Below are 26,714 nucleotides of genomic sequence, written 5' to 3' on the forward strand. Positions count from 1 at the left end.
AACTTGGTCATAGGCTTTAATAAGGCAAAGTCCAAACTACTCCTGTTTATTGGTGAAAGGTAAGTACATGTTACCATGACCCTTGGGAAGATGTAAAGGAGTCCACCTTAAGTGACCCGGCCACAGAAGATCCAACCCCAGACCCAGATTTGACAACAAGAGACCTGTAGAAAGAAGGTTGTAGAGGTGACTCACAAGTCTGGCAAAGGTGGAGGTTTGTGCCTGTGAAGGTCTGCAGGCAAAAGCCCTAGATGCTGGGGTGTTTCAGCCTCAGATGTCCTCAGTGATTCCATACACCAAAGGTGTGGAAACTGAAGAATGAAAAAATACACCAGTGGATGTGCATGTAGATTTTCTTGTGTGTAAGTCTTGGTTCGGGTTTCAGTCACAAGGTAGCAAACCGAACACTTGTTGAGAGGATGGAAGCATTGATAGGACTCACGAGTGACCATCCTTGGACTGAAGAGCAGTAGCATGGTGGCCCAGTATTGACCCTTCACATCAGTGGATGTTCTGCCCAAGACATAGGCCTGCAGGGCAGGAAGGACACAGGAGGCTTCCCCGAAGAACAGCTGCTGACATCTATTGCAAAGAGTCCCATGATGGAGCAGGTACTTGTGAACAGAAGCAACAACACTGCACAGGTTCCAGCATTACATCAGAGGCCTCCACATCTGTCTGATGCACATGGTCCTGGAGCTTCTAGGAAAGAGCACAAAGGCTGAAGAGGAGCATCAGCCAGCAGTTCCTGCTGGATCAGTGGGAATCGGAAGAGGAACAGTATTAAGCAGGATTACTGTGGTTGAAGAGAAGCAGTTTCCCCTTGAGGAGAGTTAGTAGTCGGTATTAAAGCTGCCAGCGAGGGTCCTCAACAGCATATTCTTCTTTCCAGCCACCTGCATGTTTTTTCGAGGTAGTAATCTGAAGAGTTAAATGGAAACTTATTGGTGTGGGGGGGAAGAGAGGACGAATGCACTGACACTCGGTGTCATGACTGAAATGCACTTTCTGTGGACACCAATCCTTAACTTCCTATTGGACCCTACATTTGCAGGATGAATAGCACACCCCAGAGTTATACTGCTTAGCGGAGTGGGGGGGGGGGGCGCAAGGGGGCGGGAGACAAAAAAAGGGATGTTCAGAAGCAGGTTCTTAACTGTTTCAGTATGAGGCGCAATGGAACATAAGTTGGCTGCTGCGATCAATCAGCAAGGTCCAATAGTATAGGTGGTGTATTTCAAGGACTTATTAGTTGGAGGTATACAGACACTGCACCCTCCTGATATCTGTCAGGCAATGTTTGTATGCAGTACCCTCTGGGAACACTACAAACAACTCTGACCACAGGTATAGGAAACCCAACCTTTGGTATAAGCTTGTACTACACAGTTTTGGTGGCGTGTTGAGCAGCCAGGCTCATCTCAAGAGGGGTCACTGTGAACTGTAGGGGAGTTACACAGAGATTCACAGTGACAAGTATTCAAATAAACTCTTACACACAAGGTTTCTTGAATAAACAATTATTAATTCATCAGTCAGAGTAAGCCTTCTTCAGAAGGGAGCAACATGAAAAGTAACACACAACCACACTTCAATACTATCCACTCTTAGTTTCTAAATCAGTAAAGACCCTTTTGGAATGGCCCACATACACAACCTATACCCTCAGGTGACTTCAATAGCTAGGGTGTTGGGGACATTAATATCTTACTGTTTGCATTAGAATACTCTTAGAAGTTGGTAAAGGGAAAGTATTATTAGAACAAACAAGAGAACACATATTCTTAAGTAGGCAAATACTTTTGGATAGCCTAAGCAGAGTCATTCAGTATAATAGGCGAAGCCAAAGTCAGTGGCCAAAAGTCTAGGATGAAGCACTTCTGGTAGGTAAGTAGAAACAATATTAGCACAATGTTTTAGAAATCTTTGTAGAAAAGAAGACTCAAATGTAGGGCCACAAGCCGTTAGACTTGTGAGTGGTAGAAGATGCAAGCAACTCTACAGCAAGAGGTAGGTTCTCTCAGACTTTTTACAGTACTTTTGGATTGAAGAGAAAGTGCAGCAGGTGACTGTTCCTGAGCAGCTCTGCAGATCTCACTGTTCCTGGACCTCAGTTGTGGGGACAAGAAGGAGGACTTCTGGGGACTCCTGCACTGCAATGGGACGGTCGACGCTCACAACCGGCAATCTTCAAAACAGTGGCTGTTCAGTGTTTCTGCTCCTCGCATGTACTGTAAATAGCAACATAGCGGTTCCTGGCTGTCGAGATGGACTTTCCTTGCTTCTGGGGTCCTGCACTGTATTGAGGGGGCTCAGGCTCGGTCAGTCCTGCTTTCTGGGAGTCCGGAGGATCTTCCTGGAGCTCTAGACCAGCTTAAAAGCAACGCACACAATCTGGTGTTCCTCTCCCTAGCTATATGGTTTCCAGCAGCAACTCTGTAAATTCAACCAGCTCTGAGAAGGATGTCCAGGTGGCTTACTTTGGAGTTGATTGGTCCCACCAACTCAAGGAGAGAAGTCGTCCTTGCAGGGGCTTCTCTGTCGATACGAATTTGTAGTTTCCGCACAGCAGCAGGGCTTCACCGGGCAAACCAACGGTCCAGGAGTTGCGGCCAGCATCCTCTTGTTCTTCTTCGGTTCCTTCATCCAGTGGTCGACTCTGCCAAGCCAAAAGCCTAGCCTTTTATTCAGTTCTCTCCCATTCATTCCAGCCTAGCTGTCAGTCACCCAGCAGGGTGGCAGTCCTTGCCGGAGAGTCAGCCGGCCAATCACTACAGAGTGAATTTGGGTCTCCTAGGAGACTAAGCACAGGGAGTTTCTGGCACCTCCCTCACTTCTTGCCCGCCCAACACCCCCTGGAGCCAGGGAGATTCACTTGTGAATCCCGCCAAAGGCAAAGCGAACAATGGGACCAGACCTGGTTTGGTGCGCAGTGTAAATCTCAGGAAGGACCGATCCACAAAGAAATGGCAAAAAAAGACCGGGGCCATGCAGCTGCGAACGCAGCCTGCGGTAAATGCACATCACGGTAGTTAAATTGAAACCACTGCCACCAGCCATTCAGTGAGAAAAGGGTAACATAAAATGTTAGATTAGAACCTAGACAAAAAAGGATACTAGGTAACCCATCCAGCACCCTATTTTAGATGGTGTGTGCTGGGTCTAGAAAGTTAAAATTGTAAGTAAAGTCAATTTCACTTGACTGCTCTGGGAAACAGTAGTTTATCCCAGAGAAGGTATTTAAACCTTTGGGACATCTTAAAGACTTCCCTGTGCCACCGCACTGAAGGTGCTGCGTGACACAATGTAAAAGATGATGCCTATGGAGTTTGCCAGGCTCCATAACCAAAAGAAAAGGCTCAGAAATCACATTAAAATACACGATAGAGCGGAGAAACAAATAGTCTCTTTCCAGGGAAATAAATCCTCAAAAATCCACCAAGGTTGCTGGGGGTCTCTAAGGTGGGGGTAATAAGCACATTTCTGAGAATTCTCCATAACATTTGCCAAGGCCAGAGCATCGTCTACTCTTAAATGCTATGGACATAAATGGACGAGGTTCGGCGTTTGGTGCCGTGCACAGTGCACAGAAGATCGAGCCTTTACGAGCCACAGCTCTGCAGGTACTGCCATATATTCTGTTGTTGGCCAAGGCTGGACTGGCCCATTCTTCCAAGGTCCATCTAGCGGCTATCTCCCGCTACACCAGATCTCTGGGATGGTCGTCGCTATGGTCACACTGTCTGGTTAAGGTATCGGGTAATAATATCGCCATAAATATGGTCGCCGTAAATAATTTCCCCGGGAAAATGTTGTGGCGATATTATTTGGGTGACCATATATATGGGGATAGGGGCACAAAAAGAAATTTAAAAGGAAAAAAAAAAAGTTTGGGGTTTGCGGGGGTGTCCCCCCGCATGTTCCATGCAATAATGTCGCCACAAAAAACGCCAATTTTTCGGCGATATTTTTGCATGGCGAGATTTTTGTGGCGACATTATTACATGGAACCCTGGTTAAGGAGTTCGTCAAAGGACTGTTCCGTTCGTTCCTGTCGGTGAAGGCTCCAGCCCCAGCGTGAGAACTCATTGTGGGGCTGACTAGGCTCATGGGTCCTCAGTTCGAGCCTATGCATTCGGCGCCACTGGTGTTTTTGTCGTGGAAAACCGCTTTTCTTGTGGCCATCACCTCCGCACGACGAGTGGGACAGATTCAGGCCCTCTTATGTAGACCACCTTACTTGACATTCCACAAGACGAGGGTAGTGCTACGGAGGCACCCCTCTTTCATGACCAAGGTGCCGTTGGACTTTCGTCTAAACAAGTCCTTGGTGTTACCTGTATTCTTCCCGACGCCTTTGTTGCCGGCTGAGAGGACTTTGCACTCGCTGGACGTGGCTAGAGCGCTGAAGTTCTATGTGGACCGTACAGAGTTTCCGGAAGACGTCACAACGTTTCATGAACTTTGGCCCTGTGAACCATGGGAAGGCCCTCTCCAAGGCTTCCATTTCCAGGTGGCTCTCCGGCTGCATCACCCATTGTCACCAGTTGGCAAAATGACCATTGCCTGGCCGTCCGAGAGCCCATTCGACCAGAGCGATCCCTGCAACTACAGCGTTCCTGTCTGGTGTGCCCCTGCTGGACATCTGCAGTGCGGCTATGTGGAGGTCAATGCACACCTTCATGAGATTCTACTGCGTCGACAGGGATTCCAGGGAGGAGTCCAGAGTCGGCCAAGCAGTGCTGCGCAACCTGTTCGCTTGAAGGTGAGCCTGGTGAGGAGGTAAGAGATGCTTATGTTGAGCCTCTGCCACCTCCCGTGGTTGGCATGTGTGTACTGCTGTGTATTCTTTTTATTCATCAGCATGTGAATCCATGCCAGACCCCATTCTGGAGAAGGAACAAGTTACTTACCTGTAACTTGTTCTCCAGCATGGGTCTGGCATGGATTCACATGCAAACCCTCCCGCCTACCCCTCTGCGGCTCACCTCTTGGTCCTACTGCCACTTTACGTGATCCCAAATCTGAAGATGGCTGCCGGAGGAGGGGCTTAGGTAGAGGAGGGCAGTCATTGGCTGGGGGCAGTATGACCCAGAGACCAGTGATTGGTTGTTAGGAGAAAGACAGTCAGAAATGAAACTGATTCAGATTATTTTCTTTACTGAGGATTCCCAGCCTGACTGGGGAATATTCATGAGCATGTGAATCCATGCCAGACCCATGCTGGAGAACAGTTACAGGTAAGTAACTTGTCCCTTTTACAACTTTCCCTCCATTTATTTCAATGGAACCCTCAGTCTATCTGTTTTGGTATATTGGGTGAGTTAGGCCTTTTTATTCTCATACACTTGCTCAAATCACTTGTTTTTGAGGGCACTGATCAGCTGTTAAGTCTGCTAGTGCAGGCAGAGTTATTCTCCCCCGTTTTCATTTGTATGTGTTTTCACTTTGGAATACAAACCAACTTTAGTGGAATGTTACATGGACACTTTTTCCCCTATTTCTTTGTGGTTAGCAATGCATTCTGTGCCCTTTTGAGAAGGGAGAGGAGAGACTGAGAGACTGACTCACTCTGCTTGTGGCCCAGTAACTTTGTTATCTGCAGCAGCTGCTCTCTACATTGAAGAGAGGGTACTGTCTGGAGTGTGTGTTTCACTGCTGTCACTGTCCGAGCCTGACTGCTGTTTCTTTGCTGGCTCTCCACACCTGACGTGCCCTGGGGGTCGTCCTCCATCGTAGGAGTAGTCATCTACGGTCGTTTGTCCTGTACATCTGAAGCATCTCTGGAACTACATCTGCATCCGAACCCAAACCCAACACCTACTACAATCACTGCCCCTGTGACCCCCTGGCCCACTTCAGCAGGATTAACGGTGTGAGTATTTGGACTCCGTGATTCTTACTGACCTGTGGATGGTAATGTTTAGAAACGGAGGTTTTGGGGCCAAGTGTAATTAACACTTTTGTTGACCCCCTCATGCCATAGGGATTGAATTGGCATAAAGTTACTTCGAGGGGATTGGGTCCTACGACATATTCCATATCTATGACATGTAATCACCACAGCTGTGCTGCTTCGGAAAATCTTCGGCGCCTGCGTCGATGACGTCGATACACCGCCCTCGAGGACCTCCTCCGACGGCCGACGTCACTGGATGTTATAAGTAGGACGCACAACGCCCGTAGCCTCCGTTCCGTTTTCCGCGAACGTGTTTGCTTCAGAGATCTTGGCGTGCCTCTTTGGAGTTTCTGTTCTTTCTCGGTTCTTCGAACCTGTTCGTATTGTGAAGTATTTTCTTCGTGCAGATGTCTACCTCGTCTTCCACCCCTTCTCCGGGCTTTAAGAAGTGCGGGGACTGTGGGTCCAAGATGTCGGTGACGGACTCGCACAACGCCTGCCTCTGGTGCCTCGGGGAGGCCCATGACACGGATGACTGTGTCGACTGCCAGTCGCTCACATCCAAAGCCTTGCGGGAGCGCAAGAAGTTGTCGGTAGGCAAGGTGTCCAAGCCACGGAAGTCGAGGTCTGCGGGGCTTTCGACGGACGATTCGAAGGGCGACTCTCCGCATCGTCGTCGGAAGTCCAGTGGGTCTCGGCCCCGGAGTCGGTCCTGCCACTCCTCTGCCTCTTCGAGGCACTCCCGGAAGCGCCGTCATCGGTCGCCTTCCCCGTCCTCATCCGAGGACTCCACCCGTCGGCGGGTCGCTTATCCCACCAAGCACGCGACGCAGGAGGAATGGGCTTCCTTCGGGAAGAAAATGTTAGCGATTCTCGAATCGCAGGGCACTGGTCCGTCCGCGCCTCCAAGTGGGGTCGGTCGTGATCGGTCGAGAGACACTGCTCGCATGCCTTCGGGCTCGGGTGGTCGGCACGATTCGCAGGAGAAGTGCCGCTCGGACAAGGGGAATCGTTCTCATCATGCCCGGTCCAGGTCCCGGTCCTCGACGCGCTCGAGACTCTGTGCACCTGTGGCGCCGAGGTCATCGACGGACTCTTTTGAGGCCCCGCCTCCGAAGAAGTCATCGGTGCCTAGGCTGTCGAGAGACACGCTCGGGGCTCTGGCCTCGAGGCCTGTATCGACGCTGATTCACTCGACGCCTTTCGAGGCTGTTTCGACGGGGGTACCACGGGGCTCGGTGGAACCCCCTAGAAAGGCTCTGGCCAAGGTCAAGCATGGCTTTGTTCCACATTCTGTGCCTTCTTACCGCCATCTTGAGTTTATTTCAGAGGTGGATGAGGGCTCTGATGATGGCATGGTTCCTGATATGGTGCCAGACGAGATTCTCTCGGGCCATAGCCAGATTGAAGACCTGCGACAGTCTCTGCACTCATGCCACCTCCTCGTACCGGCGCCTTATGTCAAGGGTCACCGAGTACTTGGGATGGTCTGCTCCCCCAGGGGATTTTCTTCAGGATGACCTTACGATATCCTCGACCAAGGTCCACCAACTGACCCGGTACTGCCATTCCATATGGCTCGACAGAGGAGGGTGGCAGCGGCTTGGACTGCTCCGGAGAGTCTCCCGGTAGTGGGCAAGTCTTTGCCACGAAAATACCGCCCAGCCAGTAGCGACACCTGCTACTTGACCAAGCACCCCACTCCGGAGAGTTTGGTGGTGCAGGCGGCTAGGGCCCCGGCAAAGCAGGCGTTTTATCCTACCATCCCTCCTGATAGGGACTACAAGCGTTTTGGCGGCTGGCCGAAGAAAGTGTTTTCTTCAGGGGGTATGGTGCTTCAGGCGGCCAACTCCATATGTGCGTTGTCACGTTTCACACACATTCTGTGGAACTGTGTTTCCTTAGCGGCGGAACATATTCCCGAAGGGGCGGAACGGGAGGGCTTTCTTGCTCTTGTTCAGGATGGCAAGTATGCCATGTGTGAGGCCGTTCAGTCGGGTTTGGACAAGGCAGATTACGTCAGCCGGTCCATGGCGGCGAGCACCGTGATACGCAGGTTTGCGTGGTTGCGGAAGTCGGGGTTTGCTCCTGATGTGCAGGCCCGGCTCCTCAACATGCCCTTTGACGGGGAACATCTTTTTGGCAGCAAGGCTGACGAGAGCCTTGAGAGGTTGCAGACCTCAAAAGCTGCAGCAAAGTCGTTGGGCGCTGCAGTTCGCCAACCTCTGCCTTTTCGTCCTAGGGGACAGCAATGGAGGGGAGGTTCCTTTTGTTATTACTCATGCTTTGGTAAAGCGAGAGGAGCTGCCAGTCAAAGGGGCCACCGTAGGAGTGCCAGAGGTGGAAAACCAGGTACTCAAGGCGGCAAGGCTGCTCGGGCTGTTGCCTCTTTGCCTCTTTGCCTTAAGGCAACGCCGCAGCCGCTTCAGCTCAGTCATGAGGCCATGTCCCATGGTTCGCCGGTTGGGGGAAGGCTGGCGCAGCATCTTGCAGAGTGGCGCGCCATTACTTCAGATGTGTAGGTTCTGGAGATCATAACCCACGGCTACTGTCTTCCTTTCCGGCAGAGGCCTCAAGAAGAGTCTGGATCCGCTCCTTGCGCATGAAATTCAATCCCTACTGGAGAAAGGCACCATAGAACTGGTACCTGTAGCGGAGAGGAACAAGGGATGGTATTCCCCTTATTTTTTGATTTCCAAGAAAGACGGGGGTTTGAGACCCATCATGGACTTGCGCGGTTTGAACAAACTCCTCAGGAAGGACAAGTTCAAGATGGTTACGCTCTCTCAAGTCCTCCAGGCCCTTCAACTTCAGGACTGGTTGGTGTCTCTCGACCTCAAGGACGCTTATTTTCATGTGCCGATACATCCTAAGCACAAGAAGTACCCGAGGTTCGCGGTTGGCGACTCACACTTTCAGTTTCGGGTCCTGCCGTTTAGATTGACCTTCGCCCCGAGGGTCTTCACCAAGCTCATGGTAGTGGTGGCAGCGCACCTCAGGAAAGGGGGGATTCACGTCTACCCCTACCTGGACGATTGGTTGATCAGGGTGCGCTCTCCCAAGCAAGTCCTGGATCATCTGTCAGTCACCTGCCACTCCCTCCACAAGCTGGGCTTCTCCCTCAACTTACAGAAGTCCCATTTGACACCAACTCAGAGGCTCCAGTACATCGGAGCTGTGCTCGACACGTACCTGGGGCAGTGTTTTCCTCCCCAGGTGAGGGCTCATCGCATTCAGCAGATGGTGCACAAGTTTCAGCTTGCCCAGAGTCTCCCACCGTTCGAGTTCTTGAGATTGCTCGGCCTCATGGCATCCTGCATTCTTCTGGTGCCAGAGGCCAGGTTGCGGATGAGATCTTTGCAATGGGCACTCAAGCTCCAGTTGTCTCAGTCCTCCGGCAGGTTGTCGGACCCTGTTCAGGTGCTGTCCTCGGTCGCCCAGGACCTTCTGTGGTGGGCCGTCGAAGACAATCTCATGAAGGGGGCTCCATTTTGGCTACCCTGGCCGGAGGTGACGATCGTGACGGACGCATCCCTCACGGGATGGGGAGCTCATGCCAACGAGTTGTCAGCGGTCGTTGGTCTCCGTTGGGAGTCCAGACTCCATATCAATCTGTTGGAGCTGAGGGCCGTCAGGCTAGCCCTGAAGGCTTTTCTGCCGACTGTGTGAGGGAAGAATGTCCTGATCCTGACGGACAACACGGTGGCCATGCACTACCTCAACAAAAAGGGGGGGGGCAGGGTCACTTCCTCTGTGCAGGCAGGCGATGCAGCTCTGGTTCTGGGCAGTCCAGCAGGAAGTTTCGATCTTGGCAGTTCATCTGGCCGGAGACGAAAACAAGACGGCGGACACTCTGAGCAGGCAGAGCGCAATCTGTCACGAGTGGGAGTTGGCTCAGGAGATTCTCCTGGAGATCTTCGCCCTTTGAGGGACCCCTCAAGTGGATCTCTTCGCCTCCAGTGTCAAACGGAAGTGCGAGAGGTTCTGCTTGCGGGAATTTCCTCCAAAAGGAGCCTTAGGAGACACGTTTGTGGTGGAGTGGTCATTCCCACTGCTGTACGCGTTTCCTCCAGTCCCTGTCATCCTGCAAGTACTGCGGAGGTTACGGAGGTTCGGTTCCCGGATGATCCTCATTGCTCCGGTGTGGGCCCGGAGGACGTGGTACCCGGACCTTCTTGACTTGTCCATCTGCCCTCCACGTCGTCTTCCCTACCGAGACGATCTGCTCTCACGGGAGGGGGGTCAGGTTCTCCATCCAGAGGTCAGATCCCTCAACCTTCACGCTTGGTTTCTGAAAGGTTGAGGTATAAGGATTGGGACCTCCCTGAAGACGGGATGGAGGTATTGCTCTCGGCCAGACAGCCCGCAAAAAAAGTCCCTGTACCGTTGCCGTAAGTTCTGCGACTGGTGCAGGGTTAAGAATGTGGATCCTTTTGCATGCGACATTCCCATGGTTCTGTCTTTTTTGATTTCTTTAGCCCACAGGGGCTTGCAAGTGGGTACCGTAAAGGTTACCTGGTGGCGCTGTCCATATTTAAGCGCTCGTCTGAAGAGTGTTCCTATTTTAAAATTCCTTTAATTTCTCAGTTTCTGAAAGGGCTCACTAATGTGTTCCCTCCGTCACCTTTCCAGGTGCCCGGTTGGGATTTTAACCTTGTTCTCAAGTTTCTGATGGGTGCTCCGTTTGAGCCTTTGCACACTGTTAACTCTTAAAACTGTATTTTTCTCCAGCATGGGGTCTGGCATGGATTCACATGCTCATGAATATTCCCCGTCGTCAGGCTGGGAATCCTCGGTAAAGAAAAAACCAGTATCAGTTTCGTTTCTGATCTGACTTTCGTAGTAATAACCAATCACTGGTCTCTGCGTCATACTGACCACAGCCAATGACTGCCCTCTACCTAAGCCCCACCTCTGGCAGCCATCTCCAGATTTTTACCGCACGTTCATGTGTTGGGATCCTCGTGCTATTGCTCTCGAGCGTTAGTGCTATTTTTTCACGTTTTTTCTCAAAAACTACGTTTTTTCGGTCAAAAGAGCCTCAAGCTCCACCGACTCTCTATCCGATCAACGGGGACCCGTGTCGGATTTGTCTGCGCCCCTCAAGGGTGAAGATTTCGTCGAGCTACGCTTTTGGAGGACTCCAGAAGTTTCTCAGGCCCGGTCATGGCCCAGGAGAAGGGAAGCTCGACGCCCGGAAAGCTGTTCAGGGTCTGCCCTGGATGCCAGCTGTAGAACGTCTTCAAGGAGGACGAACACTCTTTTTGTTTCTACTGCCTACATGAGGACAAGACGCACGTGGAGAAGGACTGTGCGTTTTGCGGCAACATGTCGGAGCGGACCATGAAGGACCGCCATCAACGTCTCGCCAACTGGCTAGAAGGGAAGAGCCCGTCCGGCGAGAAGAAGAAATCTGAGCAGTCTTCTAAGACCTTTGAGGACGCCCCGGCGACGGGGGTCCAACATAAGGCCAAGCACCGCGAGTCCGCTGGCACCGGGAGCGCCGAACGGTCGGGCTCTACGGGCGCCAGGCAGGGCGCACCCTCCCCGGCACCATCAACCACGAGCCAACGCTCTGGGTCGGGTAAGAGGAAGGCCGAGCACCCGGCGAAGCTCCTGGAGAGGCCCCGGTCGAGCTCGAAGGCGGAGGGGGAGCGAGGCGGTGTCCCCCCCCCCTCAAGGATAAGGCGGTGAGCGCACCTAAGGTGGTGAAGGCCTTAATCCATCCGGCCAAGCCCTCTATCGAAACTGTCGCGGCGGCCCTGGCTCAGCCTGTGCAGGCTACACCAGTGGTGGCGACCTCTGGGCTCAGAGTCTCCCTGCCACCTCGGAGGGAGTCCTCTTTTGTGCCCATCGATAGGACCCCCGTGAAATCCCCCGAGGGGAAGAGAAAGGGGGGGCAGTGCGTCGTCGTAGATTCGGCTTCAACCTCGGAGGAGGAACTGGTTGAGGTCTTAGCCCACGGCCTCGGCGTGGAAGAAGACCGGCCCGTCGGGATGGATCCCAACGCAGGTGACGACGACATCGTCGAGGGTACCGACGGGGCCCCTGATCGCCCGTCGGATTCCCCTCTGCCAGCACCGAGAGACAACTCGGCGGCCATTTTGTTGGCTATACAGTCCTTATGCTCAGAGATAAGGACGAGACTACCGTTGCCGACGGAGGAACCTCTCCCGTCGGGGGACCCAGAACCGGGACCTTCTGGTGTTCCCCCTACTAAGAAAAGAAGGATCCACCCTCCACCTCCTTTTCAGCCGTCGCGCCCCGTCCAGCCCTCCTCCCCGTCCACCCGAGGGGATGATACGGGGACTGACACGGCAGCGACGGGTACGGACGACGAGGTATACGACGAGGATGTACCGTCGTCGCCTCCCACCAGGGCTTCTCCGCCCGACGAGATTGGATCGTTCCACTCCATGATCACCAGGGCATCCGAGCTTTTTCAACTCTGCCCTGAGGAGAAGAAGGAAGGTTTCCTTTATCAGCGGCGCGAGGCCAAGAGGAAGACGGTCCTCTCAGTGCCTCTATTGGACGACATTTGGGATGAGGGCCTCACCCTCCTCAAGAACCCTTCCACGACGCCAGCTAGAAGAGACCGGTACGAGAAGAAGTACCGGGTCCCGGACACGGCCCCCTGTGCCTCCGGGCGCAGCCTACCCCGGACTCCGTCGTCTCCGCGGCGGCCAGGAAGAAAGCGGGGGGGGTGCGGCCTCCACATCGACTTCCCCACCGGACGGTGAGGGAAAGAAATTGGACGCTATGGGACGCAGAGTCATCTCGTCGGCAGCGACGACGATTAAAGCGGCCAACGCCTTGGCTATCGTGGCCCGCTACGACAGGGAGCTCTGGTACAAACTGGCTCCCCTGCTGGACTTCCTGCCGGACGACAAGAGGGCAGAGGCCCTGGAGATCCTGCAGGAAGGTGAGGTGGCTTCGGACCACGCCATTACCGTTGCGACGGACATCGCCGACACTGGGTTCCGCCAGTTGGGCAACGGCGTTTGCCTTAGGCGGCGTGGATGGCTCAAGGCCACGGACTTACGTCAAGACGTTCAGACCAGAGTCCTGGACATGCCCTTCGATGGGAACAACCTGTTTGGGGAAAACAGTGGACGATTCCCTTCAGGCCATTAAAGCGGACACTGAGACGGCCCGGGCCCTGGGAGTTCTGCAACAACGACGGACGCCCTTTCGGAGCAGCGGAGGCAAGGGCGCCTCCAAAGGTTCCGGCGGCGGTTTCTCCACCTACCGTCAAGCGGCCCGCTCGTCGTCTCAGGAGGCCTACAGAGGACGAGGCAAGTCTGGCGGACCCCGCCGTCGTCGCCAAGGAGGTCAAGGCGGCAAAGCCTCGTCGAAGCAGGATTGAACCGGCCGTGGGGTCGGGCCCCCACCGAAGCACCCCGGTGGGAGGCCGGCTGGCAAGCTTCGTCAGCGTGTGGGAGTCCATCTCCACCGACCGTTGGGTGCTGGACGCCTTGGCCCGGGGCCACGCGCTCGAGTTCCAGAGAAGGTGCCCGCGCGTCCCCCCCGTGGCCAGGAAAGAACTTCACGTCCCTCAACTTCTCCTGGAGGTAAAAGCGATGCTCAGGAAGGGCGCCATCGAACTCGTCCCAAAGAGGCTTTGGGGCTCCGGAGTCTACTCGAGATACTTCCTCGTGAAGAAGAAGACGGGGGGATGGCGCCCCATCCTGGACCTGCGACGTCTGAACAAGTTCATCAAGGCGCAGAAGTTCCGGATGGTCACCCTCCAGCACGTCCTGGGTCAGCTGGAGGAAGGAGACTTCCTGTCGTCGTTGGATTTGGAGGATGCCTACTTCCATATTCCCATCCTAAAGGGGCACCGAAAATTCCTCAGGTTTGTGGTCCAAGGGCGTCATTACCAGTTCAAAGCCCTCCCCTTCGGACTACGGTCGGCACCCAGGGTATTCACCAAGTGCCTCGCACCGGTGGCGGCGCAGCTGCGCTGCGAGGGGGTCCACGTCTACCCCTACCTGGACGACTGGCTCATCCGAGCCAAGACGAGGGAGCTCGCCGTGGTTCACACGGCAAGGACCTTCCAACTTCTCACGGACCTGGGATTCTCCGTGAACTACGCCAAATCCCACCTGGTACCCGCGCAAGACGCTCTGTTTCTGGGAGCGATGCTCAACACAGTGTCCCTTCTGGCCTCCCCGTCGGAGGAGAGGACCAGGACCATCCTGGGCAAGGTGCAGCGGATGTTGGTGGCCGACGCGGCCAAGGTGAGGTCCATCAAGTCCCTCCTCGGAATGATGTCTTCCTGCATCTACCTCATTCCCATGTGCAGGCTCCGGATGCGCCCGTTACAGGAGTTCCTGGACGCGCGCTGGATCCAAACGACGGGCAGCTTCGAGGAAAGGATCACACTCGACGAGAGTTTCCGACGAGCGATCCGGTGGTGGGGCACCCGCGCGCATCTGACGGCGGGCTTGGACTTCCAGACCCCAGCCCACCAGGAGACCGTGACCACGGATGCCTCCCTGGAAGGGTGGGGAGCGCACACCGAAAATCTGCACGCAAGAGGCCTTTGGCTCCCGACGGAGAAATCCCTACATATCAACGTCCTGGTGCTCCGTGCAGTGTTTTGGGCCCTCAGGTCCTTCCTTCCGTCCCTCAAGGGCAAGGTGGTGAGGATCTTCACCGACACCACCACCACCATGTTTTACATCAGGAAACAGGGCGGAACCAGGTCCCCAGCACTGTCCAAGGAGGCGCAGGACCTGTGGCATTGGGCCATCGCCCAAAGGATATTTCTGGTGCCGTTTCATCTGGCAGGGATAAAAAACACCATCGCCGACTCACTCAGCAGGGAGCTGCGCTCGTGCCACGAGTGGGAGCTACGGCAGGATCTAGTGGATCGCCTCTTCCGACGGTGGGGCACACCCCAGATCGACCTGTTCGCGACGGCGACGAACTCCAAGTGCCGGAGGTTCGCCAGCAGGTTTCCCCAGGCGAGGAGCATGGGCGATGCTTTCTCGTTCCCCTGGGAGGGCCTGTTCCTCTACGCGTTCCCTCCTTTGCCACTGCTAATCCGGCTCGTCAACCAGCTCAAGAGGTCACGGTGCAGGATGATCCTCGTCGCACCTGCGTGGCCGAGGCAGATATGGTTCCCGGACCTTCTGGACTTGTCGGCGTCCCCGCCAATCAAGCTGCCGGTGGACGCGGATCTACTCTCCAGAGAGGGAGGCGCCATCCTCCACCACGACCCGAAATCGCTGAACCTGCAGGCCTGGCTCCTGCAGCGCTAGAGTTTGGAGGATACGACATACCGGCCGACTGCAGAGAGGTTCTTGCAAAGGCCAGGGCGTCCTCGACTCTTAAATGCTACGGACACAAATGGAAGAGGTTCTCTGTCTGGTGCCACGCAGAGAAGATTAACCCTCTACGGATTACCGCCCCCCAAGTACTGCCGTACCTGCTGACGCTGGCCAAAGCTGGACTGGCACACGCGTCCATCAAGATTCATCTTGCTGCGATCTCCCGATACACCAGAACCACGGGGCGGACGTCCTTGTGGTCTCATTGTCTGGTGAAAGAGTTCATGAAGGGACTGTTCAGATCGTTCCCGCCGGTGAAGGCTCCGGCCCCGGCGTGGGAGCTCAACGTGGTGCTGACCAAGCTCATGGGACCTCCGTTCGAGCCTCTGCACTCAGCTCCGTTGAAATTTCTGTCGTGGAAAACAGCGTTTCTTGTGGCCATCACCTCCGCACGACGAGTGGGAGAGATCCAGGCCCTTTCCTGCAAGGCCCCGTACTTGACTTTTCACGACACGAGGGTAGTGCTCAGGACGCACCCCTCCTTCATGCCCAAGGTACCATCGGACTTCCATCTCAACGAACCCTTGGTGTTGCCTGTGTTCTTCCCGTCGCCTTCGTCGCCGGCTGAGAGGACTTTGCACTCGCTGGATGTGGCTAGAGCGCTGAAGTTCTACGTGGACCGCACGAAGTGTTTTCGGAAGACGTCACAACTCTTTGTGAACTTTGGACCTGTCAATCAGGGGAAGGCTCTCTCGAAGGCTTCCATTTCCAGATGGCTCTCCGGCTGTATCATGTACTGTCACCGGTTGGCAAACCGACCGCTGCCTGGCCGTCCGAGAGCCCATTCCACCAGAGCGATCGCAGCTACCACGGCGTTCCTATCTGGTGTGCCCCTGCTGGACATATGCAGGGCTGCTACGTGGAGGTCGACGCACACCTTCACGAAATTCTACTGCGTCGACCGGGATTCCAGGGAGGAGTCCAGGGTCGGCCAAGCAGTGCTGCGCAACCTGTTCGCCTGAGGTGAGCCTGGTGAGGAGGTAAGATGCTTAATGTTGAGTTTGATGTGATGCTTAATATTGAGCCTTTGCCACCTCCCGTGGTTGTGCATGTGTGTACTGCTATGTATTCTTTATTCATGAGCATGTGAATCCATGCCAGACCCCATGCTGGAGAAGGAACAAGTTACTTACCTGTAACTGTTGTTCTCCAGCATGGGTCTGGCATGGATTCACATGCGAACCCTCCCGCCTACCCCTCTGCGGCTCTTCACTTGGTCATGCTGCCACTTCACGTGCTTCCAAATCTGAAGATGGCTGCCAGAGGTGGGGCTTAGGTAGAGGGCAGTCATTGGCTGTGGTCAGTATGACGCAGAGACCAGTGATTGGTTATTACTACGAAAGTCAGATCAGAAACGAAACTGATACTGGTTTTTTCTTTACCGAGGATTCCCAGCCTGACGACGGGGAATATTCATGAGCATGTGAATCCATGCCAGACCCATGCTGGAGAACAACAGTTACAGGTAAGTAACTTGTTCCTTAGTTGCGGTCACTTTCGCTCGCAGAGTGAGTGAGTTACAGGCACTTTCAGTTAAGCCACCCTTCACTGTGTTTCATAAGGACAGGGTAGTCCTTAGAGTTCGCCCTTCCTTTTTTCCGAAGGTGGTGTCAGAATTTCATTTAGGCCAGAAGGTTGTTCTTCTGGCGTTTTATCCTCCTCCACATCCTGGTAAGGAAGAGGAGAGGCTCCATAGGCTTGATCCTAGGAGAGTGTTAAGCTTTTATATTTCACGCATGTCCCGGGTCAGAGTGGACGATCAACTCTTCATTGGTTACGCTGGAAAGCGTTTGGGACAAGCTGTGACGAAACGGACTTTGTCTCGCTGGATTATTTTGGCTATCTGTGAGTGTTACCGCTTGGCAGGTAAGGATCCACTGGTCGGCTTTCGGGCCCATTCTACCAGGGGTATGGCTGCCTCTGCTGCCCTATAGAGGGGTGTTCCTATTTGTAACATCTGTGATGCAGCCACCCGGGCTTCGGTACATACTTTTGTACGTCACTACTCCCTCGATTCCATCCGTGGGCCGGATCTGGCCTTTGGCAAGGCGGTCCTTTACTCCGCAATTTGGTTGGGCATTCTAAATTTTTGTTTTCTAAATTCTTTTCCCACCTCCTTGCTTTGGTACTGCTTTGGGAGTCTGTCATAGATATGGAATACGTCGGAGGATCCAATTCCCTCGAAGAACAAGTTAATCTCTTACCTGGTAATGTTCTTTCGATGCGATGGTCCGACAACGTATTCCATATCGCTCCCTCCCTGCCTTCCCCGCTACAGAATTTCTTTTGCGATTGCAGCTTACGTTTCCGCAAGGCTTTGTGTGTCAGACTGGCAGAAGACTGGTGCCACACGTTCTAGGGAAAAACTACAACTGAGGCTACGGGCGTCGTGCTTCCTACTTATAACATCCAGTGACGTCAGCCGTCGGAGGAGGTCCTTGAGGGCAGCGTATCGACGCAGACGCCGAAGATTTTCCGAAGCAGCACAGCTGTGGTGATTACATGTCATAGATATGGAATACGTCGTCAGACCATCCCATCGACAGAACGTTACCAGGTAAGAGAGTAACTTGTTCATCTCTAAAACTACCCTGACCTCCCTTTGGGCGGCGGCTTTCTGGCCTTAGATTCCTCCCTGGCACCCTTCAGTGTGTAGGAATTAGAAGTCGCCTCTTACTTTCCCAAAACCTATTTTTCGGAAAGTGTACTTTTATCTTTTAAAATAACTTGCCTGTTGGCTTTGGCCAGTTTTTGCATAGGACGACTATTGTGACTTCCTAAGCCTCTACCCAACTTATTTGACCATATACACTTTAAAGACTGGAGTGGGGTTATCTGTACTCCTGCTTCTATATGGCAGAGTAGAAGCACAGAGCACCCCGGCCAAGGTTCTCTATAGGGTAGCAATGGAAGAGCAACCAAGGCTTAAGCTCTCAGGAGGTGTTGTGGACTAGTTCTTAAGTACAGTGTAGTCCCCAAGCCCCCCACAAAGGAATGTCCACACACTGTTATGTGCTAACACAGTTCTTTATATAAATAGGGTTCAAGATATATACATCAATAAAACACTTTGTACTCTGGCAATTCTAATACTGCAAATATACACAATGTCTATGTGGTACCGCACTTAGCTATTGACTCCTTTATAATGGACTAACTGCTGACAGTTCTAATGGCATACAAATAAAACCATTATGTGGATCAATGTAGCACAAAGGAAGGAAGTCAGCTTACTTTAAACAATGGCAGAATACTTTGTCCAACTACCAACACACAGTTCTGTGTGAGGATCCCCCCACCTGGACAAAATGTAATAGAGTATTCAAGCCCTGGCCATTAATGTTAAAATAGTCTTGTTTCCTGGTCAAAATGTTTAACTACTCCAGTGTACCCGAGTTAGAAGAGCTTCTTTGACGGTTCATCGACGGATCCCTCGTGAGTGGACTCCCGTTAAAGCAGGAGCATCGGGATTCCTTTGAAGAAATGTGAACACTGTCGTCGAGACAGCAGCTTCGATCTTCGCGGTGCTCGTCGACGATCGATCGTGGATGTCCTGCGAAGACGAGGTGTGCGGTGCACCTCGATTTAAAGAGTTTGGTGCCGCGTAGAAGACTCAATGAAGAACCTAGGCCCGTCAGGGGGCGCCGGGTGTTGGTGTCGGGTGTCAGCATCGTCGATCGGGACTCGACCATGGCTGGATTTCGGATCTTCACTCTGAGGCCTGTTTGTGGACTTCAGGTGGCGGGAAACCCACTGGCGGACTTTCCTCGGTCATCAACGACCTCGACTTTCTCCGGCGGGACAAAGCGGTAGACTGTGATGGCAAAGGAGCCCTACGTTTTAAATATTCTTAGGCAAGGTGGAGTGTTGCGGCTCAGGTCGTCTAGCAGCACGGTGTCAAGCTGTCCCTGCTTCTGGGCAACACGACTCCACGGGCTTCCAGCAGTCACAGAAATTCTATGAACCCTGGTCGACGACGATAGACTTCGACAGACTCGATGTCCTGGTGCTTTACTTACAAGATTTCTCGGCAGACCCCGTCTCCGATCCATAGCCTTTTCGGGACTGGCTTCCAGGGTGCCTCGATGAAGATCCGCTTCTGCATGATGTTCCACTCGTAGCTCAGGGAGAGGTCTCTTAGTCAGGTCCTCTCTAGGATCAGCCCTTGGACAGTTTTTAGATTTTTGTCGACGGAAAGCAGCAGCAAACATTCTTCTTCTAGCTGGGCTTTCAAGGATAAGCAGCTTCAAGTTTCAACTTCAACTTCAGCTTCTGAACAAATTGGTAAGTGAGAGGTCCTCAGATATACACATCTGTCCCTCATTCACACTGCTGAGCCAAGCACAGTCAGCCAATCGGTTAGGGCATTCATGCAGGCAGGCAGCCAATCAGGCTCACAGTGCAGTCAGGCCATTCATTTCCACCCAGACACCCAAAACGAGGAATGTGGATTGGGGCAAGCACCCAGCCTTTCGGCACACCACACTGCATTCATGTCAGTTTCAGGCAGGGCTGTCTCATTCTCTGTGTCACACACACAGATTCCAGACACCCATAACATGGAATGCATATTGGTCACACCTCATTCACCCAGGTCCTACCCCTAGGGTGTACCCCCAACATACAGCCACTGGGAAGCCTCCAGCCAGTCTGGCCTGGAGCCATATATGGTTCTCTTCCCCCCCCCCCCCCCTGCTCCCCCAAAGCCAGTCAGGGGAAGGGACAGAGTCGTGGCTTCCCAGGACTTTAGGAAAACAAGGTAACGGGTAATAGAAACCAAGAGGCCACAGGGGCCCTCTTGTCTCGTATCAGGAGTCCACGGATTCCTATGGAAGGGCCTGGGTATCCCAAAATGGAGGATACTCTGATCACCTGTCAAATTCAGCAAGGAGATGCCACCAGCACATGCCCTGCTCTATGGGCCACACACAGGTGCCCAAAAATATACATGAGGGTTACAGGGTTGTACCCCCACCCATGGGTCTCATAAGGGTATCCCAAGGGTTTCAGTTCACCACAACCAAACAAAGAGAGCTGCACAGCTAGGAGTCCCACGTGGACTCCTGTGCAGAAAACACACAACACACATAAGAGAGTACAGGACAAGGACACGGACGCCCTGTCCCTCCAATGCATTTCCAGCATCACAATGCTAAACTGTCTTTTAATTATAGAGCAGGTTGTTTATTTAATCGATGTAACCACTTTTTCTTTCCCAACTTTACTTAAAATAGTTTTGCTACTGCTTTACTTGATGGCTTATAACTGTGTAAAGTGTAATCTCCCTTTGTGACTACCTAATGTGTGCATATATGTGTTAATAAACAGTGTGTATATCATTCTTAATCTTTACCTGCACGTGTTTTGGGCCAAATAGTGTGTCTGTCTTGGTATTTCTAGGTTTTGTTAATATAGCGTTCACACTCGTTCCAGCCCTTGGAATGGGTGCTTAACGGCCCGGGGGAAGCCTGGGGTGCTAAGAAAATTGCATTTTCAGTCAATGTATGGGACGCTGCGTGTGTCCCGTTCATTGAATGAAAATACTGTTTAAAGATGGCCGCCGTGGATGTGGAAGGCAGGGCTCCATACAGAGGCACTCTTCCATTTCGATGGCAGCTACGGAGCGGCAGCAGCAATGCAGCGGTGGAGTGGCCGCCGTTGAAGAAATGAGCTGTGAGGAAAAATAAGGTACAGGAGGGTTGGGCGGGAGATGGCAGGGCGGGGGATGAAAGCAGGGCGGCTGAAGCACTTCAGGTTTTATGGAATGCAGGCTGAGATTAGCAATTTCTGCCTGCTATCCAAGGAACCTGATTGTAATAGTAATGCTGACACCAACCAGCACTTTTTAGGCAGGTTTACTCCCACAGGGAAACCAACGGCACCTTTGTTGTAGCCTCTGTTTTGCGAGCAATTTCATCTCCAAGGAGGTAGAAAAACATTAGTTTCCATTACTGGGGCTTTAAAGGTCAGGTCATCTAAAAAAACAAAATGCAACAATTTCAAGCCACACTAAAGAGAGGCAAAAGGGACTGTTTACACATTAGGGTGCAATTGGGGCACCAGCAGTAAAGTACTAGATCAGCAATTGAGGATTCAGCTCTGCCAGGCAACTCGCAGTGAGCATATGAGATACATTACTCACCGTAATCGTATTTCTGATGCTTGTATCTGCTTAGATTCACATGCTGTGCATAGGCCGACCTCTAGTGGAAGCTGCAGAGTATTAGTTTTTTTTCTTCGAAACTCGAAAATGGGCGTCGACACAGGGCGTGCCAGTAATATTATCCCTAGTGTGACATCCACTGTACCCATGATCCTTCACGCATCTAGGACCCTCAGATTGTATTTTTTCTGACATGAGGTAGCATGAAGAGTAGCGTAAGTACAGATAATCCAAGCAGATAGATAAGACTACAAGCATCCATGCGCCTTCTCTCAGAGGGGAGGAAGGGTGGGTCGCATGTGAATCTAAGCAGCTACAAGCATCAGAAATACGATTACGGTGAGTAATGTATCTCTTCTGAGGCTTGTTGAATCTGCTTAGATCACATGCTGTGCATAGACTAGCGAGCAGTGTTCGAAGAAGGAGGTGGGATGTGAAAAGGGTCATGAGCAAATGTCTTAAAACCGCTTGTCCCACTTGAGTATCTGTCTTGGAATGGGTGTCAATGCGGTAGTGTTGAGTAAAAGTGTGAATAGAGCTCCAAGTAGCTGCTTTGCAAATGGTGTCAAGGGGTACATTTGCAATGAAAGCCAGAGTGGCCCCAATGCCTCTAGTAGAGTGGGCTCTTGGCGTGAAAGGCAGAGTTTTTTCAGAAAGAGAGTAACACAGCTGGATACAGTTAACAATCCACTTAGAGATGGCACCTTTAGAGACGCGATCTCCCTCTCTGCCTGTAGCTACGGAGACAAACAGCTGATCTGTTTTCCTTAGCGGTCTGGTCTTGTTTACATAGTAGAGGACCGCCCTACGCACATCTAGGGTGTGTTGTTTCACCTCAGCCGAGCTTTGTGGGTCTTGGAAGAAAGCCGGAAGCTCGATGGACTGGTTCACGTTGAATTTAGAAATAAACTTGGGTGAGAACCTAGGGTATGTACGTAAAACCAGTTTATCTTTATGAACTGTAAAGAATGGATCCTGCACTGACAGCCTGAATTTCACGGACCCTTCTTATAGATGTTATTGCTAATAAGAAGGCCGTCTTATAAGTCAGGTGTTTGAGACTGCTTTTATGCATGGGTTCGAATGGGGGGCCCATGAGTTTAGATAGCACCACGTTAAGGTCCCATCCTGGTGGTGGGTTTGAAATAGGAGGGTGAAGTCTCTTTACTCCTTCCATGAAAGCTTTAACCACTGGTATCTTCCACCACGACACCTTGTTATGGGATGTGGTGTATGCTGACAGCACTGCCAGGTGTACCTTCAGTGAGTTAAATACCAGTCCTGCATCCAGCAGGTGGAGCATGTATGTGACAATTGTGGAAGGAGTGCAATCAACTGGGTTGGCTTGCTTATTCTGGCACCAGATAATGAATCGTTTCCTTTTGTCAAAGTAACAGTGCCTTGTGTTTGGCTTCCTAGATTCCTTTACGATGTCCATACACCTCTGAGATAATTTGAGATGTCCGAACTCTATGACCTCAGGAGCCATGCTGCTAGGTTCATTGAGTTGGATTGAGGATGCACTGTTTGACCTTGGTGCTGGGAAAGTAGGTTGTACTAGCCCGGGAGTTTGATGGGTTCGCACACTGTTAGTCTGCGTAGGTGTGGGAACCACGGTTGTCTCGCCCACATGGGAGCAACCAGGACGAGCGTCATTGACTCTCTGTTCATCTTGTTGACCACCTTCCTGATGAGAGGTGTTGGTGGAAAAGCGTACGCAAACATCCCTGACCAGTTCATCCACAGGGCGTTCCCCTGGGAGTCTGGCTGGGGGAACCTGGATGCAAATCGCGGGCACTGTCTGTTTTCGCTTGTGGCGAATAGGTCTATAGTGGGGAAACCCCACTGAGAGAAGATATCTTCTACGATTTCTCTGTGTAGACACCATTCGTGTTCCTCTGGGAGGGATCTCTGCTTAAAGCATCCGCCAGAGAATTGAGATCCCTGGAACATTTTGAGATGACAGGAAGATCTTCCGTCTGAGTGCCCATATCCACATTTTCTGGCCAAGCTTGGACAGGATTGGCGAACAAGTCCCTCCGTGCTTGTTTAGGTAAAACATGGCTGTAGTGTAGGGTGAAAGGAAGCGCCCCCAATTTCAGCACGATCCTCCCCGCAATGAGAGACAATAAGGGACTCTCCCGTACTGGGAATAAGGCCAAGACAGAGTGCGGGTGAGCGTAAGTGGGAGTTTATCCAAAGAATAGGGCATGCAAAGAACTCTGCAACCTCCGAGAGCGCTCTGTCTGACAATAGCAAAGACAGGCGTATTTCTAATACAAAAAACGTCATCAGAACCTACACACTATAGGGGGCACAAGTTAATTGGGATTGGGTGGCGTCGACTAACTATAGGTGTTGCTGCAGCGTGGTTGGTCTTGGCGTGAGGACGTCACTGGTCAGCCTCGTGGGTTGGGTTGGGCCTGGCAGGCCAGCTTGAGGTCATCCGAGCGGTGTTGGTATGCTGGGGCAGCCTGTGACAAAGATGAATACCTTTCCTGACTCGTTTGCCCTAGGCCATGCACACTGCAGTTATTCAAGAAACGACATTTAAGTTCATCAATAAATCGCTCAGCAGTTTATCTTATAAAATAAATGCAACACATGAGGAATGCACCTCGTGAGAGGTCTGGCGGTTGTCGGTTGGGGTGAGATTTACCTGTGTCCTATTGACCGGTATTTTAGGTCGAGGGGCTGGGCTCTGGGGCCTGAGCCGAATGATACATGTCTGTCTGCTGCGTTAGAAGTTATTATATAAATGGGTCTCTGTGTCTTGTCCCAGCGTTGGGGGTCGTCTTTGCACGGGGTCATGATTCTTGGGGTGGTCTAGGGGGATTGTGGGATTTACGAGAGGGTGCTGGTAGATCTGTGGATTCAAACGTGGGTTTATTACCGTGCTGTAAATAACACAGGTGGCGGGCTGTGGCCTTGGGTGCGGTACCGGGGCCTCTGACTCTCTGAAGCGGCTCCAGCTTGGTTGGGGGAGGTGAGGGAGCGCGGCACATGCCTTAGCTTCTTCATCTGGCAGGCTTCGTAGGGTGGGAGGGAGAATGGCCTTGCATATATTCACAAAGGTTTTTTCCTCGTGCGTTGCTGACTTTTGAATGCAGAACTTTTATAATGTTTTGCCTTATTTTGATCTTATTTAAACACACATCTATATTTCAATTTCGTTACACATTTCTTTAATACATTCGGTCCGAGTACCTTTTCATTACATGGTATTATATCTACTACAGTGTTTAAGTATTTATATACATTCGACGGTACATGAGGTAGAACTATATTATGGACCACAGAGATTGACGGTTGCCACTATGGGTGACTTAAGAAGACATATAGGGGTTCATGCATCTACATATGACTTAAAGACACTTTCTCTGTGATCTAGCAGCATTAGTACAGTCACAATGTGAAGTCATATAAACATTTCACTTTTATGGCTAATTCATAGTTTGCAGATTCTGTTTAAGAAGAGTAGTTCACTAATACCACTACTTGAATTCATTTCTGCGTCGCCCTGGCCTCGCGGACCAGGTCACACGGGGTGCAGTATTACATTGTGGATAACAGACTGTTACAGTGTTAATATCTGGTGTTAGCTCGTACCCAACTTTCTCATGGGAACGCGCTCGCAGCGGAGCTGCCATGGTGCTGCGGCGGCAGAGATGCATGAAAGGCCCTCCAAAGGTGGGGGCCGCGCTACAGTGCGCTAAACTCATGCTATCTTTGCTAGACAAGATGGCTTCTAGGCCTAACTGAATTTTGGTATACGCAGGGAACGGATACGTGTGGGCAATGTCGTCGGCGGGTGAACCCTCCTCCACCTGGGCCCGGGTGGCATGAGGGGACGCCCACCGAGTCATGGTCCTCACCTGGGGAGAAGGCTGCAGGTGAGGAGGGCCTCGCGGCCAGTCCTCCCCTACATTTCCCCCCTTTCGTTACTAAAGTAACGAATTCTTTAGCTCTTCCAATCTTCTACATTCTTGTTCCTCTATCACTGCGTCATCCCATGCAGGTGTTCCTTTTCTAGGCATCCATGCCCTACATACCCCCCTCAAGCTCTCACCTCTTCTAGCATACTCGTCTGGTGTACATGTTAAATATATACAGTCACCAGTTTCTTCCAAGTCTACCCAGACCTCCTCATACCATTCCAGTTCCACATCTCGGGGTTCTTTGATAGTGGTGTGCCATAGTTTGTCTACTATGTACTTATCACGGTACATAGGCACTAACTGGTACCTGGGAGTGTTATCTGTTCCTGTCTGTACATGTACTTCTTGTGTCGCCCTAATTGTACCACCAGAGTTGCCCATTGTCACCATCATCATTGCACCGTTAGGGACTGCGTTAGCACAACATCGGAGGCCCACCTGGCACAGGCAGAACACCACGAGGAGGAACACCACAACTGGTATCAAGAACTTCATTGCCATTCCAAGCCATGAGGGAACCCAGGAGAAGATATTGTCGAACCATGAGCTATCTTTAGCCCCACCTTCCATCTTCATCTTCTCTCCCAGGTTATGTACTGCTTCAATGACGTGGGACAGGGATCCATTTTCTGCGTCTTCAGAAGGTACGAACGTGCAGCAGGCACTTCCTATTTTTCGGCAAACACCTCCGTCCATCGCTGTTAACAGGTCCAGAACATACCTGTTCTGCATGGTCATCAGTCGCAGAGCTCGTAGTTCCACCTTTATTATGTTGAACCCTTCTTCAGTGTCATTGGCCAGCTGAATCAGTTCCCACCGTGTGATCTGGAGCCATTTTGCATTTGCTCTTGCTTGGACACTTGAAACTAGTGAGGCAAAAAATGTTTCCACGGAGCTGAACAGGCGATACCTGTCTGGGATCTGTGCCAATAAATCGGATGATGCTTGTGATATGTAGTTCGATGCTCGCTTGTTCCGTGATAGCTCCTCTTCCTTCCCTCCGGAGGACAGGACATAGAGGTGCGCTTTTGCAGTGGGAGAAGTTGCACCTTGGTTCACGTTTCCTTGCGTCCTTTTATTTTCGTCGACGTGACTTTCTGGAATCACCATTAGGGCCGAGTGCAAAGTGGCCATTGAGCAGCTGCCACTCCATGCCTGGGGAAGGTGCAAGTAAGCCTGATTCCCGCATACCCAGTATGTGTCCATTAGCGCTGCTGTTCCTTTTTTCATGTCTGGGATGGTGAGAGTTTTGTTACAGTTTTTATTCGTTCCCATTGCCACTTTTCCTTCTCCCTTGAAACATAGTTCGTTTTTTATTTCACTTTGTAGCTTGAAGGGTTTCTCCATCGCTGTTACCCATGTTAGTTTAGAGATGTGTT

General features: G+C 52.0%; 1 protein-coding gene across 1 annotated transcript in view; it reads left to right on the forward strand.

Annotated features, from left to right (window-relative positions):
* The window catches only part of PYGM (glycogen phosphorylase, muscle associated), a 311,215-nt gene that overhangs the window by 204,037 nt on the left and 80,464 nt on the right, over positions 1-26,714 (forward strand). The window lies entirely within an intron of this gene.

This window comes from Ambystoma mexicanum, chromosome 2p, assembly GCF_040938575.1.
Source record: "Ambystoma mexicanum isolate Mex_15411 chromosome 2p, UKY_AmexF1_1, whole genome shotgun sequence".
Lineage (NCBI taxonomy): Eukaryota > Metazoa > Chordata > Amphibia > Caudata > Ambystomatidae > Ambystoma > Ambystoma mexicanum.